This window comes from Taudactylus pleione, unplaced genomic scaffold (genome assembly GCF_031769625.1).
Source record: "Taudactylus pleione unplaced genomic scaffold, aTauple2 ptg000285l, whole genome shotgun sequence".
NCBI classification, from domain to species: Eukaryota; Metazoa; Chordata; class Amphibia; order Anura; family Myobatrachidae; genus Taudactylus; species Taudactylus pleione.
This window is the reverse complement of record NW_028284687.1, coordinates 2,116,615-2,133,209: the sequence shown is the minus strand read 5'-3', so window position 1 is coordinate 2,133,209 and position 16,595 is coordinate 2,116,615.

Genomic DNA, 16,595 nt, shown 5'->3' with positions numbered 1-16,595 from the left:
TTGATTAACCAAGACCAGGTGGGATTCGTTTTGGGCAGACATGCCCCAGATAACACAAGAAGGGCTATTAATATAATAGAGCATTGTAGGTCCACTATTAGTTTTATCCCTAGATGCTGAAAAAGCATTTGACATACAACATTGGGGTTATCTCCAAGCTGTTTTAAGATGTTTTGGTATTGGGGGCAGCATGTTAGACTATTTTGTTTCTCTATTCCTCTCCCTCTGCCAAGATCTATGTGAACGGTAGTCTGTCATGTAGCTTTGACATTACTAATGGTGTTCGCCAAGGTTTCCCGCTTTCCCCTCTAATGTTTGCGCTAGAGATTGAACCCTTATCTGAGAAAATTAGAAGTAACTCTGAAATTCAAGGTCCTACAATTGGCAGGGTCTCCCACAAGATAAGTCTTTTTGCAGATGACCTCTTACTGTTTATTGAAACCAGAGATTTCCCTTCCCATGCTGCACTCAGTTTTAGACAGTTATGCAAAGGTTTCATTTTATAAGCTGAACACCAAGACCGAAGCTCTTCCCTTCAGATACCCGAAGCCTCACTTAGTGGATTACAGGCTACTTATAAATATGTTTGGCAGTTTAGGTCACTCAGATATTTGGGAATACACCTTGCAGGAGATAATGATAATATTGAGTGTAATTATAGTCCATTTCAGCATTTACAAAACTAACTAAAGATTGGATGTTTTACAAAATATCCTGGTTGGGACGCGTGGCTGCTGTTAAAATGGTCCTACTCCCAAAAATACTATATCTTTTCCAAACCATTCCTTGCCTCCTTCCCAAATCACTATGTAATAAATTCTATAAAATAATTGGGGACTTTATTTGGAAGGGGAACAAACCAAAGATAGCTAGAGGTACTCTCTCTTCTTAAAGAAGAGGGAAATGTAGCATTCCCCGACCTTGAAAAATATCAAATTGCCTGTTTGATTGATGAGGCTAGGGACTGGTTTGCAGTCGATTCATTTAAACCATGGGTAAGCATAGAAAGCGAGGCTGTACGGCCTTTTGCCCTTAAGGATCTCTTTTAGTTTCCTATGCATATCAATTCCCTGGACTTGTTTTTCCTAAGGCAATTAAATGCACGTTATCTGCTTGGCATAAGATGTTATCCCATATGGAGGAAGTACCCTTGCCTTCTCCAGCTCTGTCCTTAAAGGCAATAGCGAATCTAATCCCAGATCTGAATCTGGTCTCTTGGTGTGAAGGTGGTCTTTCTTCTCTGGGGGATATTTTCACCTATTCACAATAATGTTATAGATCTCGGTGTTCTGTTTTATCCTTTATCTGAATCTACATGATGCATTTCCAGTGTGGTCATTTTGTATGTTTAATTTGAGATACTGAATATTATACTGATAAATATTGTAATTTAGGGCTATTGCCCTTCATTTGTGCTTTGTAATCCCTTGGTTGACTATTTTCCCCACTTTTTTTCTGTATCCTTATTTGTTTTTATTAATTCATTCAATAAAAACTATTGTTAAAAAAAAAAGTTAAATGTCACATGACTTGATATAACTTTTTTTTATAAATTTTTTTTTTATTGAGACAAAGGAGAGCTTACATTTATAAATTGGAGTGCAGTGAGCCGAGGGCAGGGGATCATTCATGATCTAGGATGGTTTAGTATATGGAGGCAATTAATCAAGTTTGAGGAAAGGATTAAGGAGTTACCGGGTGCCAAATGTGATTGCAGCCATTGTGTGGGCTGGAAGCATGTAAGTATAAGATTTTTTTTTTTTTTTAAACAATTTCTTTTATTGAGACACCGCACATAAACATAATCAAATACATCAAAATAACAGTCACGAAAAATATAGATATACATAGAGTACAGTAGACATATAGATCATAATTGTTGTGGACATAATATAGTAACAGTGTGTCTACCTAAGGAGAAAGAAAAACCTAAAAACAAATCAAAAACCATAGATACGTACATATAGATTATGATAGCAGTATTCCACCATGTAAACACTGCAGATATCCTAGTTATCAGAACATATTGTATATCAGATAATATTTGAAACTTTCAGCATTTGACAAATACAAACAAAAAAAAAAAAAGAGCTCTCTCCCAATCACCCCCCCCAAAGGAACCACAGCCACCTGCATCTGATGTAAACACATTATGTCGCGGTAGAGTTGATGTCTATTGGTGGATTATTCCCAATAGTCTGGAGTAAAAACCAAGATGTATCCTTCACACTATAATATATTTGGCGCCGCATGTCGAGGGATAATGTAGATATATATGATTCCCACATATCAAAAAATTTCTCCACTTTTCCTTCTCCAAGACTACCTCTACCCAATCCATTCGAAATATATTGTATAATTTTGTCTTAAATAACACAAAAGAGGGGGAGGAAGTCGAAATCCACTCCTGCAATAACGTTTTACGAGCAGCCGCGCTAATTGCCATTAACAGTCTTCTGCTTCCTTTGCTAGCCCTTATATCTGCAGGTATAATGCCAAAAATAGCCCACTCTGGAGTGAAAGGGACATAATTGAGTAAAGCTGACTCCGCATATCGCTTGATCCGTAACCAAAATCCTCGGACTATAGGGCACGACCAAAAGCAATGATATAAATCCGCATTATCTTCTCCGCACCTATAACAGGAATGGGAAGCCGAACGTCCCATTAGAAAACTTCTATGCGGAGACAAATAGGCTCTGTGAAAAATGTTTAGAAACATCTCCACATATATTGTTGATGTTAAAGATTTACAAGAATAATTTAGGGCAGTCAATAACTCTTCAACTGTATACAAGGGAAATTTTTGAACCCACTGCGAAAGTCCCCTACCATTGGATGCGTGATCCAGAGATATTTTAAAATATTGATAATAATTAGAAATAGCTTTCTTGAGTATTGGAGGTTTGGAAAGAAGGTCATCTACTGGATTATTCCAATCTTTCGCCACAAACACCTGGATTACTGAGTTGATATAATGCTGTGTCTGCAGGAAGGCCATGGGGAACCCCAACAGAGTATTATACTTTTCTGCAGCTTCGCTAAAGGATAAAACCCGACATGCTTCTTTATCTACCAAACATCCTATTCTCTGAATGCCACCCACTCGCCATATTGTGAATGGATATGTCGCCTGCCCAGACTGAAAATGCGGATTTCTTACGAGAGGAAGAAATAATGATTTGTGCGAGTTAAGGCCTGCCTCTTGTCTTATTAAATGCCAAACTCATTTTGTATTCCACAGTAAGGGGTTATTTTTAATTGTGGTGGGTAGTTCCTGATCAGGGGAGTGAAGAAATGTAATCAAATCGCCCTGGTCTAAGAACTCTCGCTCAAGTGAAGTATTGGCATAATTCTCTGATCCATTTATCCAATCCGACAAATAACGGAACATAGCTGCTTTATTGTATAATCTAATGTCTGGAAAGCTTATTCCTCCATTCAATTTGGTTTGTTGCAATTTTAACAAACTAATCTTAGGCCGTTTACCATTCCATATAAAGGATCTAAATATCTTATTTAAAAGACTCAGATCCATAACTGTAATGAGCAAAGGTAGGATTTGGAGCATGTACATTAATCTTGGAAATGAAATCATTTTGATTAAGCTCGCGCGACCCATATATGACAGAGTGATATTCCTTCAGCCATCCAATTCGTCTGAAATCTTTTTTATAATGGGTCTATAATTAAAAGGATATAAATTTGCCAAATTGCTGGGAAGCACAATACCTAAGTATGTAATCCTGTCCTTGGCCCATTTAAGTGGAACATCACTAGGTAGACGTGGCAATGAATTGCGCGAACCCAAATAAAGTGCCTCCGATTTACCTATGTTCACCGTGAACCCTGTTATTTCTTCAAAACTTTTCAAAAGCCCCAGTATATGCGTTAAGCAGTCATGAGGATTTGCAATGTAAAGCATTATATCATCTGCAAATGCTGTTAATTTTATTGTTTTAGAACCAATCTTTATTCCCTTAAAAAGATCGTCCTTCTCCAGTATTCTTATCAGCGGGTCTATAGCTAGATCAAATAAGAGGGGTGACAGAGGACATCCTTGTCTAGTACCTCTAAACATCTTTATAGGTGCACTAGTACAACCATTTATCATTAGGGACGTCATTGGGGATAAATAAAGATATTTGATCAGCCCGATAAATGAAGAGCCGAACCCACGCATTTGTAACACATTAAATAGGTGGGGCCATAACACTGTGTCAAATGCCTTTGTCGTATCTAAACTTAATAGAGTGTTAGTAGAAACCGAAGATGTCCCAGCTGACACTGCCACTGCGGCAATAGCCGCTCTAACTCCTCGAACTGAGTGACACCCTTTTACAAAACCCAATTGATGAGGAGTTAGTAATTCTGGCAAAATAGTTTGTAAGCGACTTGCCATAATTTTAGCTAATAACTTCGCGTCAGTATTTAACAAACTAATAGGTCGGTACGATTCTAATTTTTGTACATCCTTTTGAGGTTTAGGGATCAATATTGTAGTTGTATTTGTAAAATATGGGAATGGAGAATTGTTGTCTATCATGTCATTAAACAAATCCACTAGAATCGGGGCCACCTGGTGCCGCAATAATTTATAATATTCGTTTGAATAACCATCTGGGCCCGGTGATTTCCCTAGTTGTAACTGTGAAATAGCCGACAGCATTTCATCTAGAGTTATTTTCCCAGAGAGTGCCTCCTGCTGTTCTATAGTTAATAAAGGCAACAAGTCATTGGGGATCAAAGCTTCATACCGAGACTGATCAAAAGGAAGATCTCTCTATAAGTCCTTATAGTACTCTTCAAACTTATTTATAATTTCATTATTCGTTGTGAGTAAAGCATTGGTATGCGGATCTTTAATGGCTGTGATATATGTTCTTCTACGCCAGGGCTTAGACATGTTAGCAAGCAACTTTCCAGCCTTGTTCCCCCATCTGTAAAATTTATGCTTAGTAAACAATACATCCTTTTTAGCTTGGGATAACAGGTGCGATTCTAAGTGTTGTTTCGCCTGAACATACGTTTCCCGAGATACATCAGTCGGGTCTGCTACATAATTTTGTAACGCTAAAGTTAGGGCCTCTGACATTGATTTATACACAGCAGCCTCTGTCTTTCGCTGGGATGAGACAAAAGCTATGATCTGTCCCCGCATTACAGCCTTCGATGCACCCCAAAAAATTGCTGGTGTATCCCATGCCTCTATATTATCAACTTGATAATTCATCCACTGTGCTAGTAGGTGATCTTTAAATTTAGTGGACTTGTACAAATAAGACGGAAACCTCCAATGTTTCAAGTTTCTCGGAGACTGCGTTACACTCAACAAAATTGTAATAGGCGCGTGGTCAGATATTAGAATTGAATGCAATCTGGATTCCTGTGTTCTAGATACCAGGCTATCTGAGACCAGAAACAAGTCAATTCTCGACCAAGATTTATGGACAGCAGAGTAAACGGTATATGATTTATCTGTAGGGTTCAATAGCCTCCAAACATCTGTAAGTTGATGATTTGCTTTAAAAGATTGGAATTGTCTCCATATTGTCATATTAGATGATTGGGGAGTCGGTTGTCTGTCTAATGAGGGATTCTCTACTGAATTGAAATCTCCCGCCACTATCAATGCATAGTTAGTTCGTTGTGCCAAGATGTCCATCACACTTCTCATAAATTCTTGAGGTGAAATATTTGGTGCATACAAATTTACCAGAGTATAACAGGTACCCTGAATCTCTACATCAATAATCAAAAATCTTCCATTAGGATCAGCTATGGTATTTATAATAGAATATTGCAGATTCCTTTGAAATATTGTGGCCACCCCCCTGATCTTTCTACCACAGCTAGCCTTAATACATTCCCCTATCCATGGGGCCCTCAAAGTGGAAATATCTCCCTCTGCCCAATGCGTTTCCTGTAGAAACACTACATCTGACTTAAATTTTTTTAAATGAGTTACTACTCTTTTGCGTTTAATAGTAGAGTTCAAACCCCCAACATTCCAGGATAAAAATTTCAACTTACCAACCGGTGCCCCAGTATTACCAGTATTCATATCGTTAGACATGTCTTATCCAATACCTTGCTGTGGGACAAAACAGTCTAAGAACAAAATGAAGTCAAAACGTGGCACTCCGTCCCAGCAAGCGGAGACCACCTTATTTAAAGAATGCGAAACCCCCGGCACCGAATTCCTACAGGGGGGGAGAGAGAAAACGAGAGAGAGCCAACAAAATAAAAAATGTAAATAAAAATAATAAAAATGAAAAACCATAGAAAAATAAATGCATTATACATTTCTGCGCAATGTCTCTTACACCCTTTTCTTTTATTTTCTCTCCAACATTTCAATGTGGCGTTCATCACCTGCAACCTGTGATTCACACCTGAACTACTAAATATCACTTATAAAGTAGCAAACAAAACGTGTATCAGTACACTAGAAAAACTTCACTGGAACGAGGAATGCTCCTTTATGTCAATCAGACGTGATGGCATTCAATATTAGTTTCTCGTTTAACAGATTAGCATCAAATGTAAATGAACAATCTACTCTCAGGGATGATCGTGGATACTTAGAAATTAGAATCATACCTTAAATTGGTGTTATAACAGTTATCCAATCATCTATTTGGTGACCGTTGCGGCGGGCGCTCCCTGTCTATACCCACACCAAAATGATGTTTAGCAATCTTAGGGTCTGAAAAATACAATGCTTGACCCCCATCCTCCACCCTCAGCTTGGCAGGATATAGCAGAGCAAATCTAGTGTTGCGCTCATACAATAATTTGCACACATCTGAAAACTCCCGTCTTTTCTGTGTTACCGTTGCTGGAAAATCCTGGAATATGAGCACCTTATAACCATCTATCATTAGTGTGGGTATCTTCCTATATTCAGCAAGTATCCTTTCCTTCATTCGATAGTCTAGATACTTTGCAATCACCGGTCTAGATCGTGAATTAGGCGCTGGTCTTTCCGGACCTATTCTATGGACCCTCTCTACGTGGGGCAAGATGGAATTTTCCGACAAATTTAGGGCTGCAGGGATTTTATGGGCTACCAGTTGAACCAGAGCCTGGCCAGTTATTTGCTCAGGTACCCCAATAAACCTCAAATTACTTCTTCGAAGTCGATTTTCCATATCATCAATTTTGACTAATAGCGATTGAACGCTGTTTAATTGCGTATCTACAGTGTGTTGCATATCATGGGAGCGATCCTCCACATCACTAACTCGCTGCTCTAAGGCAGCGAGTCTGGAGGTATTGGAGTCTATTTTAGCAAGTGCAGCGTCAAAAGATGACTGGAGGGAATCCAGTTTTTTATCTATTAGAGGCATTAGTATTTTAGAAATTTCCTGAGCCGTTTCAGCAACTGACGAGGGACCCTGAGAGTGATGACTGAAATTTGTAGCTTCCTCAGGTTCCATATCAGCAGTGTCACTACGTGATGGAGAAGGTGGAATAACTTTAGCTGGAGTCTTAGACACTTTGTCCATTTTACCTGTCGACCCTTGTGAAGCGGGAGTAGATTTACGGACGTATCTGTCCATAACCTAGTGAGAGATCCCTTGACAATTCTACTCAAAGTAGATCCTTAGCAGTTAGTAAGGTCAGAAGAATTCCAAATTCCTCAGCAGGACACTAGATTAGCAAGAGATATAGCAAGGTACAGGCATATATGCGCACGAACCACCCCTAAATTGCAGACATGTTATGAAGATTCAAAAATATGCATCATTCTGTCTAATACCCATGTCTTATAATCTGAGCAAGAATAATTGAGCTACATTCCTCTATATGATGAAGCCCTACCAAGGTTCCATGATACACCGTGTACCTATAACATGAAACTAACAAAATTTGCTTCCGTTGCTGCCAGTATGTGGCAACAATGATATACAGATAATTTATGAAATGCCTATCAGCATAGAGGCTAGAATTAGATACTGTTGTTTGTCACTTTGACCAGCAGATGGCAGCGATGTACTAGTGTTAGGTCAGATATAATACATATGATAGACAAAGGTATATCTTCACTGTTCAAAGTACAATATACTAAAAGCTCACAAAAAGAAAAACAACAAGTATATTTAGCTGTGTTACTTATCAGACTTTCAGCATGGCACAACAAAGTCCAGGATCAACCGGAGTATTAGCCAAGTGCAGCAAAATGAGCACCTCGACCTCCGCTCCCTCCCAGAACAGCAAAAATAGAAAGTCCGGACATCAGCAGCCCAGTGTCCGAATCAGCGATGCCTCCTCAGCACTCAGAGACCGCGGTATAGGGATAGGATTAACAACCAAGCAGGTAATCGGGGTCGGGGGAGAAGCAGAGGGGGTCGGATAATTATTACAAGTAGTCTTCAACCAGAAAGACAATGGATTGCTGGCATACACCAGAAATCAGACTTCTGTGTAGAGGTTAGGGTCCCTGGGGGGAGGGAGAGATAAGCGACAGCTTCCAAGTAAGTATTCTCCGATTATCACATCAGGGTACAAGGCACTTAAGATCAGATCGTCTCCTTCGAATGCAGCAAAAGGGGACCCAGGATCTATGACAGGTCCGTCAATGCCCGTGCAAGTATAAGATTTTTTAACATCAATAATATTTCTTAAGAACATTTTTCAAATACAAAAATTCTAAATATTAAAATACAACTTTTTATATATTTAGAAAAAGAAAAAAACAATCAGAAAAAACAAAACAATAAAATAAAATATAATAAAATAAAAAAGTAAAAAACAAAGGGGGGAAGAAATAAAATAAAAAAGAAAATCAATAAACGATATCAAATAGAAACATCTGGAGACACAGTAAAACACATATACAGCATGTGGGTAATATCTTACCAACAAATGTAACAAACTAAAATCCAAATCAGGTATCTTGCTGTGGCAAAACTTGGGAATCCGGAATAGGGGGACTAGGAATATGGATCTGTTGAAGGGCGCCAGCTCCCTTATTAACGTAAAGATGCCAAGACATCCACTTCACTAATGGAGAATTAGGTGAAGTAGAGTAAGGAACATCATAAGTCTCCATTTCAAAATTATACTGAATTTTTTAAAATACTCAATATATAATGGGGGGATTCAGAGATTTCCACAATTGGGCCAGTGTAGCTCTAGCCGCCAGCAAAATTTGACCTGTCAGATACCGTTCACTTTTAGGAATAGAACAGGGACACCAATTAAGCAATGCTAAAACCGGATTCGGAGTTGGGAAAAAGACAGTAGAGAATCACTGAGAAGGAGATCATTTAGACTAGATACCCCATGGGAGATCCATAAGGTAAGGAGGAGATGGGGAATTAAGAACTCAATGCTGCAATAGATAAATTACTAGAGGGCAGACCCCTATCCGCATTACATATAACAGTAGTATCCAATGTCTTTAGAGCGTCCATAATATCTAGAGGGCAAAACTTAGGAAGGGGGCGAACCTGTTTTGGAAGCCAAAGCAGATCTGTTATAGGGAATTCTGCCACTAGTACGCTCTAGGTCAAACCAGGGTTTGATCCCAGGGGGTAGGAACCAGTTGTGAAGATGTGCCAGTATACAGGCTGATTGATACAAGGAAAGGTCAGGAAGCTTCAACCCACCATATCTTTTTGGAAGAGCCATCTTATGGGCCGCTAACCATGGGGGCTTGTTTTTCCAAACATATGATACCATTAATTTTTTAAACATTGTTAAATAACGGGGAGGAAAAATATAAGGGATAGTTTGAAATAGGTACATTAATTTGGGAAGTAATGTAATTTTAAAGGCAGAGATGCGTCCCAACCATGATATCTCATAAGAACCCCAGGTGCGAGCTAGCGCAGACATATGTGTAAACAGTGGCGGTAAATTAACTTCAAAAACATCTTTAACATGGGTTGGAATCTGCACACCAAGGTAAGTGAGAGACACATAGGGGAATTCAATATGGAGCGAAAACTCAATTTTTTGCATTAATAGCGCACCTATGACGTCATTATCGCAGGTTTTAGTTTTACACTATTCAATTTCAAAGACTTTTCGCAGGTTCGAAAAGTCTTTGAAAAAAAACGGGGATAACTTTTCACCACTGAATAGGTGGCGAAAAAAAGTGCAGAATTGGGGTTTAGGGGTGCAGGCTTAAAAAAAATAGCCTGCACCCCTGGGAATGACATTTTAAAAATAACTGTCAAAAAAAAAAAAAAATAGGGACACCCCAAAAAATTAATTTAAAAATTGGGGTGAAAAAAAAAATTTGAAAAAAGTGTTTAAAAATAGGGAAATAGGTTCAGGGCTATTCTGCAAGTATGCGGCAGGTGTATTCTAGAATAGGCTATTAGCGGCAGGTGCATAATTGCAGAATTTTTAAAAACTTACTTTAGGGACATAAAAATATGCTAGTACCCATTTTCATGTACCCCAAATTTGATGGGACCACTTAAAAAAATGAAAAAAAATAACCTAAGTGCTCTTCTGTAACACTTCTTCAATGTCGGGAAAAAACACCTGCTGTGGCTATTTAAATCCCCGACTTTCATTTGCAGGCTAAAACGGGGGTACCCATAGTGATCCCCCATGTTTTTACAACTTTAGGGGGGTCCTACAATTTTTTTCTGGAAAATGTTATTTTTTATTTAGTTTGTAAAAAGAAACCACTAAAATTATCCAATGTAAAATAGGTAAAGAAGTTAAAGGTTTAGTAACAAATAGGAGGACATTGCCAGCAAAGAGACAAAGTTTGTGAGGACCACTCTGAGTGGGGTAATCAGGAAATTCTGTAGAGTCCCTGATTTTATGGGCTAGGGGTTCCATAGAAAGAACAAAAATGAGGGGAGAAAGAGGACAACCCTGCCGAGTGCCATTAAAGATGGGGAAAGTGTTGGAGAGGAAGCCATTGCTAAAGACCCGAGCAGAATATTCCCTATATTGACCCTCCTTGTCTATATTTTCCCTATAGTGACTCCCCTGTCTGTATATTCCCTATATTGAACCTCCTTGTCTATATTTTCCCTATAGTGACTCCCCTTGTCTGTATATTCCCTATATTGAACCCCCTTGTCTATATTTTCCCTATAGTGACCCCCCTGTCTGTATATTGCCTATATTGACCCTCCTTGTCTATATTTTCCCTATAGTGACCCCCCTGTCTGTATATTCCCTATATTGAACCTCCTTGTCTATATTTTCCCTATAGTGACTCCCCTTGTCTGTATATTCCCTATATTGAACCTCCTTGTCTATATTTTCCCTATAGTGACTCCCCTTGTCTGTATATTCCCTATATTGAACCCCCTTGTCTATATTTTCCCTATAATGACCCCCCTGTCTGTATATTACCTATATTGAACCTCCTTGTCTATATTTTCCCTATAGTGACTCCCCTTGTCTGTATGTTCCCTATATTGAACCTCCTTGTCTATATTTTCCCTATAGTGACTCCCCTTGTCTGTATACTCCCTATAGTGCTGTCCTTGTCTGTATATTCCCTTTAATGCCCATCCTTGTCTGTATATTCCCTATGGTGACCCCCCTAGTCTGTATATTCCCTATAGTGACCCCTATTGTCTGTATATTCCCTATAGTGACCCCCATTGTCTGTATATTCCCTATACTGACCATCCTTGTCTGTATATTCCCTATAGTGACCCCCCTTGTCTGTATATTCCCTATAGTGACCCCCTTATCTGTATATTCCCTATAGTGACCCTTCCCTATAGTGACCTCCTTAAACATGCCCTCCCCCCTCCTTGATGTCCCTAACTGTGTGACTCAACCCCACTCACTCCAACCCCATCTGCATGTTCCTTTATATCTGCTCATTACCCCCCCTTTCCCTGTTCCCCTCAGTCTGTAATTACCATAATCCCACTCCCCCTGCTTGTCTGTCCCTTACAGGGCTCCCTTTCCCCTATCCATATTCCATTAGTTCTCCCCCAGGGACAGTAGTGTACTTACCAAAAAAAGGTCCTCCTCTCTGGCTGGCAGCATGCATGAGTCATCAGCACTTCCTGTGCACGCTGCTGCTGCCGCCGCCGGCGTGAGTCATAGGTGCAGCTGCTCTGCTGAATGCCGGTGGCTGCACCATAATAGGGAGATGCTCAAATGGCAGGGGGCGATCTGCCCCTGTGCAGAAGTATGGCATGGGGGCAGCTCCGGTCCATTCCTAACCACAAGCCCCTCTATCCCCAACCAAAGCCCCTGTACTGGCGCCCCCTCCTCGCTGGCACACATGCCCCAGTTGACCCACCCTTATGAAGCCACTGGAGGGGCGCTGGGTAATAGATGAGAGCCAGGGACAGTTGTAGTAGGCGGTGACAGGACACATAAGGAAGCCTGCTACTATGACTCCCCCGTGTGGGTGAAGAGAGGAGCCGGGACCAGGAGAAGACGGGAGCCAGGTAAAGGGGAGTGGGCGGGGTTAGGAGAAGGAGGCGGCTGCGGGCTGTGTTTTGGAGGTGGAGCCGGGGACAGGAGGAAGCGAGCCCAGGCCGGCATTAAAGGCAGTGAGGGTACTGCTGGTGCCAGGCGCAGTGCTGGGTGCTAATATATCCTCTTTGGGGCAGGTGCCTGGCCATTCAGTAACAGGCCTATGCTGAAGGAGCAATGCATGGCCGTGGCGACTGCCCTCAGAAAACAGGCAGGGGAGGAGAGAGGCACAGAAAGCGTGTCGGGCCACGCGTCTGCCCGATCCCTATGTACTGCCCGGACACTGCCATTCTGCAGCGCTGCAGGGACCAGCGGGCCCAAAATTTAAAAAATTGGAAACTGCTGACTGGCTGTCATGGTATCGGGAGGAGGCGCTGCACAGCAGGGCACTCTCAAGCCACGCCTCCGCTTTCAACTCTGTGTGGAAGAAAAAAAAATGACTAGTGCTTGAAGTGCCGGTATGTCATACCGTTGTACACCGGCACACTTCGAGCACTGGTCTTAATGCCCACAAACAGCCTTCCATACGGGCCTGCTAACAAAATTATAACATTTTGGGGTGGTCCTGGATGATCTCCCCACTTTTTCATGCACTTGTCTTACATCGCCCCATATCCACCGATCTATCCGCTGGTGGTTTTTCATTCAATATTAATCATTTGGAAGAACATTGTTGATATTTGTCATAATTACAAAGACATTGATCATAGGATATGTTCATATATAAATATTTTTTTCATATATTTTTTTCTTGTAATCATCAGTTTTTATTTGCTGATACTTAGTTTTATTGAGTAAAATAATTCTTGATCATAATCTCCTGATTCATGTTATCCTTATACAGATACTTGTGATATTGTTCAGTAGAGAATTTGCACTCATTTATCATTTAATTCTGTTGTTTTTGTGATTACACCCATTCAGACAGTACTATTACACGGGCTGAGCGCAGTATATCTATTACTTGTTTTATATATATATTTATAGATATATTTATTTTATTATAAGCCCTCACTCGGCTTGGTTCATTTGCTGCCGTTTTTTTCATTCAAAATTTAAATTATTTTTTAAGTTAATTCCCAATTGTAAAGCGCAACGTAATATGCTGCGCTATATAATAAACTTTTAATAATAATAATAATAATAATAAATAATAATATTGCCTTTGAGTGATTATTCTAAGATATTAGCGCCGGGAATTAGCAGATTTATCCCGTTTTCTGTGCATGTTAACATATAAGTAGATATTCTGTCTAATCCTTAGGAGATGCTATCTAGGGGGCTCTAAATCAGTTGGACAGTCCTGCTGATGATGTGTAGGCAGTGGCGTTTTATTGAAAACATTAAAGAAAATTTTGTACACTTTTGGCATTTTCCTTCCTCAGAGGTGAAGGTTCCACAAACTGTAATTGAGAGGACACTCTCACAATTGAGAAAGCACAGTCACACTAGTTTCAGTGAAAAGAAATCAACTCGGTCTGACAATCGATGATCGGACTGTGTGTCTTCAACCATAGAATTTCTTATATGATCGGGAAACGTGGAGAATGACCACAATCAAAGGAAAATTGTTCTCTATGACCTTATAAGGTCTCCACACTTAATGCAGTAGTTGCTTGTGAAACAGGCCCGGAGGTAATGGATGTCCCATCAACAGTCTCTAAAAGGACTACCTCTTTCTTTGAAATCAGCGGAAGCTTCAGTTAACCCATAAAATCTTGATCAATTAATTTTCAGATAGATCAGAGGTTCCCAAATGCAGTCTTCAAGGCTAGCCAACAGTTCAGGTTTTAGAGATAGCAATGGTTGAGCACAGGTGACTTAATTAGTACCTCAGTTCATTTGATTTAACCAATTGTGCTCAACCATGGATATCTCTAAAACCTGAACTGTTGGGGTGCCTTGAGGACCGCATTTGGGAACCTCTGCCTTAGCCTCTAATTAGCTTTAAAGCAGAAAGAGAGACTGGAGTTTCTTTGATAAATAGAAAAGGCAAACAGATGGCGTTTTTGTAAGAGAAGATGATGACCCAAAAGAGGATTTTTGTACCTTGTACCCCAACTCCCCATTTTGAAGGCTTTGGGAACCGTTAGTTACCCGGCATCCTATTGCGATTCGGTCACTGAGCCAGGAAGTGTGAGATATCGCCACAATAATCATGCCCAGCAGCCTAAGAAGTTCTGTACATTTCCCATTTCCGTTGGCTCTAATTCACCTTCATCAGGCAATGCGGGAGAATCTTTAATGGCTCAGGGAGAAAGGGAAATCCAGAACAGGGAGAAGAAAAAAAAGCTCAAGTAACCGAGGCAGGCACTGAAAAATATATGCATTAAGTACAATGTAACTTTCATCTAGTTACAATAAGAAAAAAAAAGAAAAAAGAAAAAATCTACTGAAAAAATTAAACAATATGAAAAAGACTGGATCAGAGTGAAAGTGAGGGAAAAATTGGTGAAATGCAATAAATAAGGGGTGAAAAGGCAAATTATAAGCAAAAAAGAAAAAAGAAATATTGAAAAAATAAACAATAAATCGCTTATAGTAAATATCACATTATTATTATTAGTATTAATAATAATAATAATAGTAATATATTATATAGGTGGTAATAGTGCCTGGGGATGTCTCTCCTTAATACTGAGCACTGTATATATAGCTATATATCCCCTGTACTATATACACAGTCACAGTGTCATATTACTGTCACCTACCACACGGGGCAGTCACCATTAACAATTCTCCACTGATCACAGGAGGAAAATAAACTTACCTCGTGTATATAACATATGTCTCCATTTTAAGGAGCAGGCGGCGGCCATTTTCCCGAAGTCAATAGACAGCTCATTAGCTTCGTAATACAAACTACATGGACTGAATATAAAGAGCCCAATACCCCGGATGTGCTGACGGGTAACAGCCTCATCTCTAGACAGGGAATAATTATACTAAACTCTAATTATACTATAAATAGTGCCCACAATCAAAATGCACGGCGGCCATTTTCTTGTTGTCGTAACACATGTGCTAACTCATTAGCATTCAGCCAGTGACGAGCGGTGGGGGCGGGGACACAGAGTTCTCAGCCGCCATTTTATCTCTGTAAAGCTCAAAAGAGTCTAAAGGTAAAATGCTCCATATGATTATATTATATTACTGTTATTAACTAGGGGGGAGGGGACTGTACAGTGATATATGAGGGGGAATAACACAGCTCCCAGCACACACTGATATGTGGTATTATTATTATATAGGGGGAGAGGGGACTGTACAGTGATATATGAGGGGGAATAACACAGCTCCCAGCACACACTGATATGTGGTATTATTATTATATAGGGGAGAGGGGACCGTACAGTGATATATGAGGGGGAATAACACAGCTCCCAGCACACACTGATATGTGGTATTATTATTATATAGGGGAGAGGAGACCGTACAGTGATATATGAGGGGGAATAACAGCTCCCAGCACACACTGATATGTGGTATTATTATTATATAGGGGAGAGGGGACTGTACAGTGATATATGAGGGGGAATAACAGCTCCCAGCACACACTGATATGTGGTATTATTATTATATAGGGGGAGGGGACTGTACAGTGATATATGAGGGGGAATAACACAGCTCCCAGCACACACTGATATGTGGTATTATTATTATATAGGGGAGAGGGGACCGTACAGTGATATATGAGGGGGAATAACACAGCTCCCAGCACACACTGATATGTGGTATTATTATTATATAGGGGAGAGGGGACTGTACAGTGATATATGAGGGGGAATAACACAGCTCCCAGCACACACTGATATGTGGTATTATATAGGGGATAGGGGACTGTACAGTGATATATGAGGGGGAATAACACAGCTCCCAGCACACACTGATATGTGGTATTATTATTATATAGGGGAGAGGGGACTGTACAGTGATATATGAGGGGGAATAACACAGCTCCCAGCACACACTGATATGTGGTATTATATAGGGGATAGGGGACTGTACAGTGATATATGAGGGGGAATAACACAGCTCCCAGCACACACTGATATGTGGTATTATTATTATATAGGGGAGAGGGGACTGTACAGTGATATATGAGGGGGAATAACACAGCTCCCAGCACACACTGATATGTGGTATTATTATTATATAGGGGGAGGGGACTG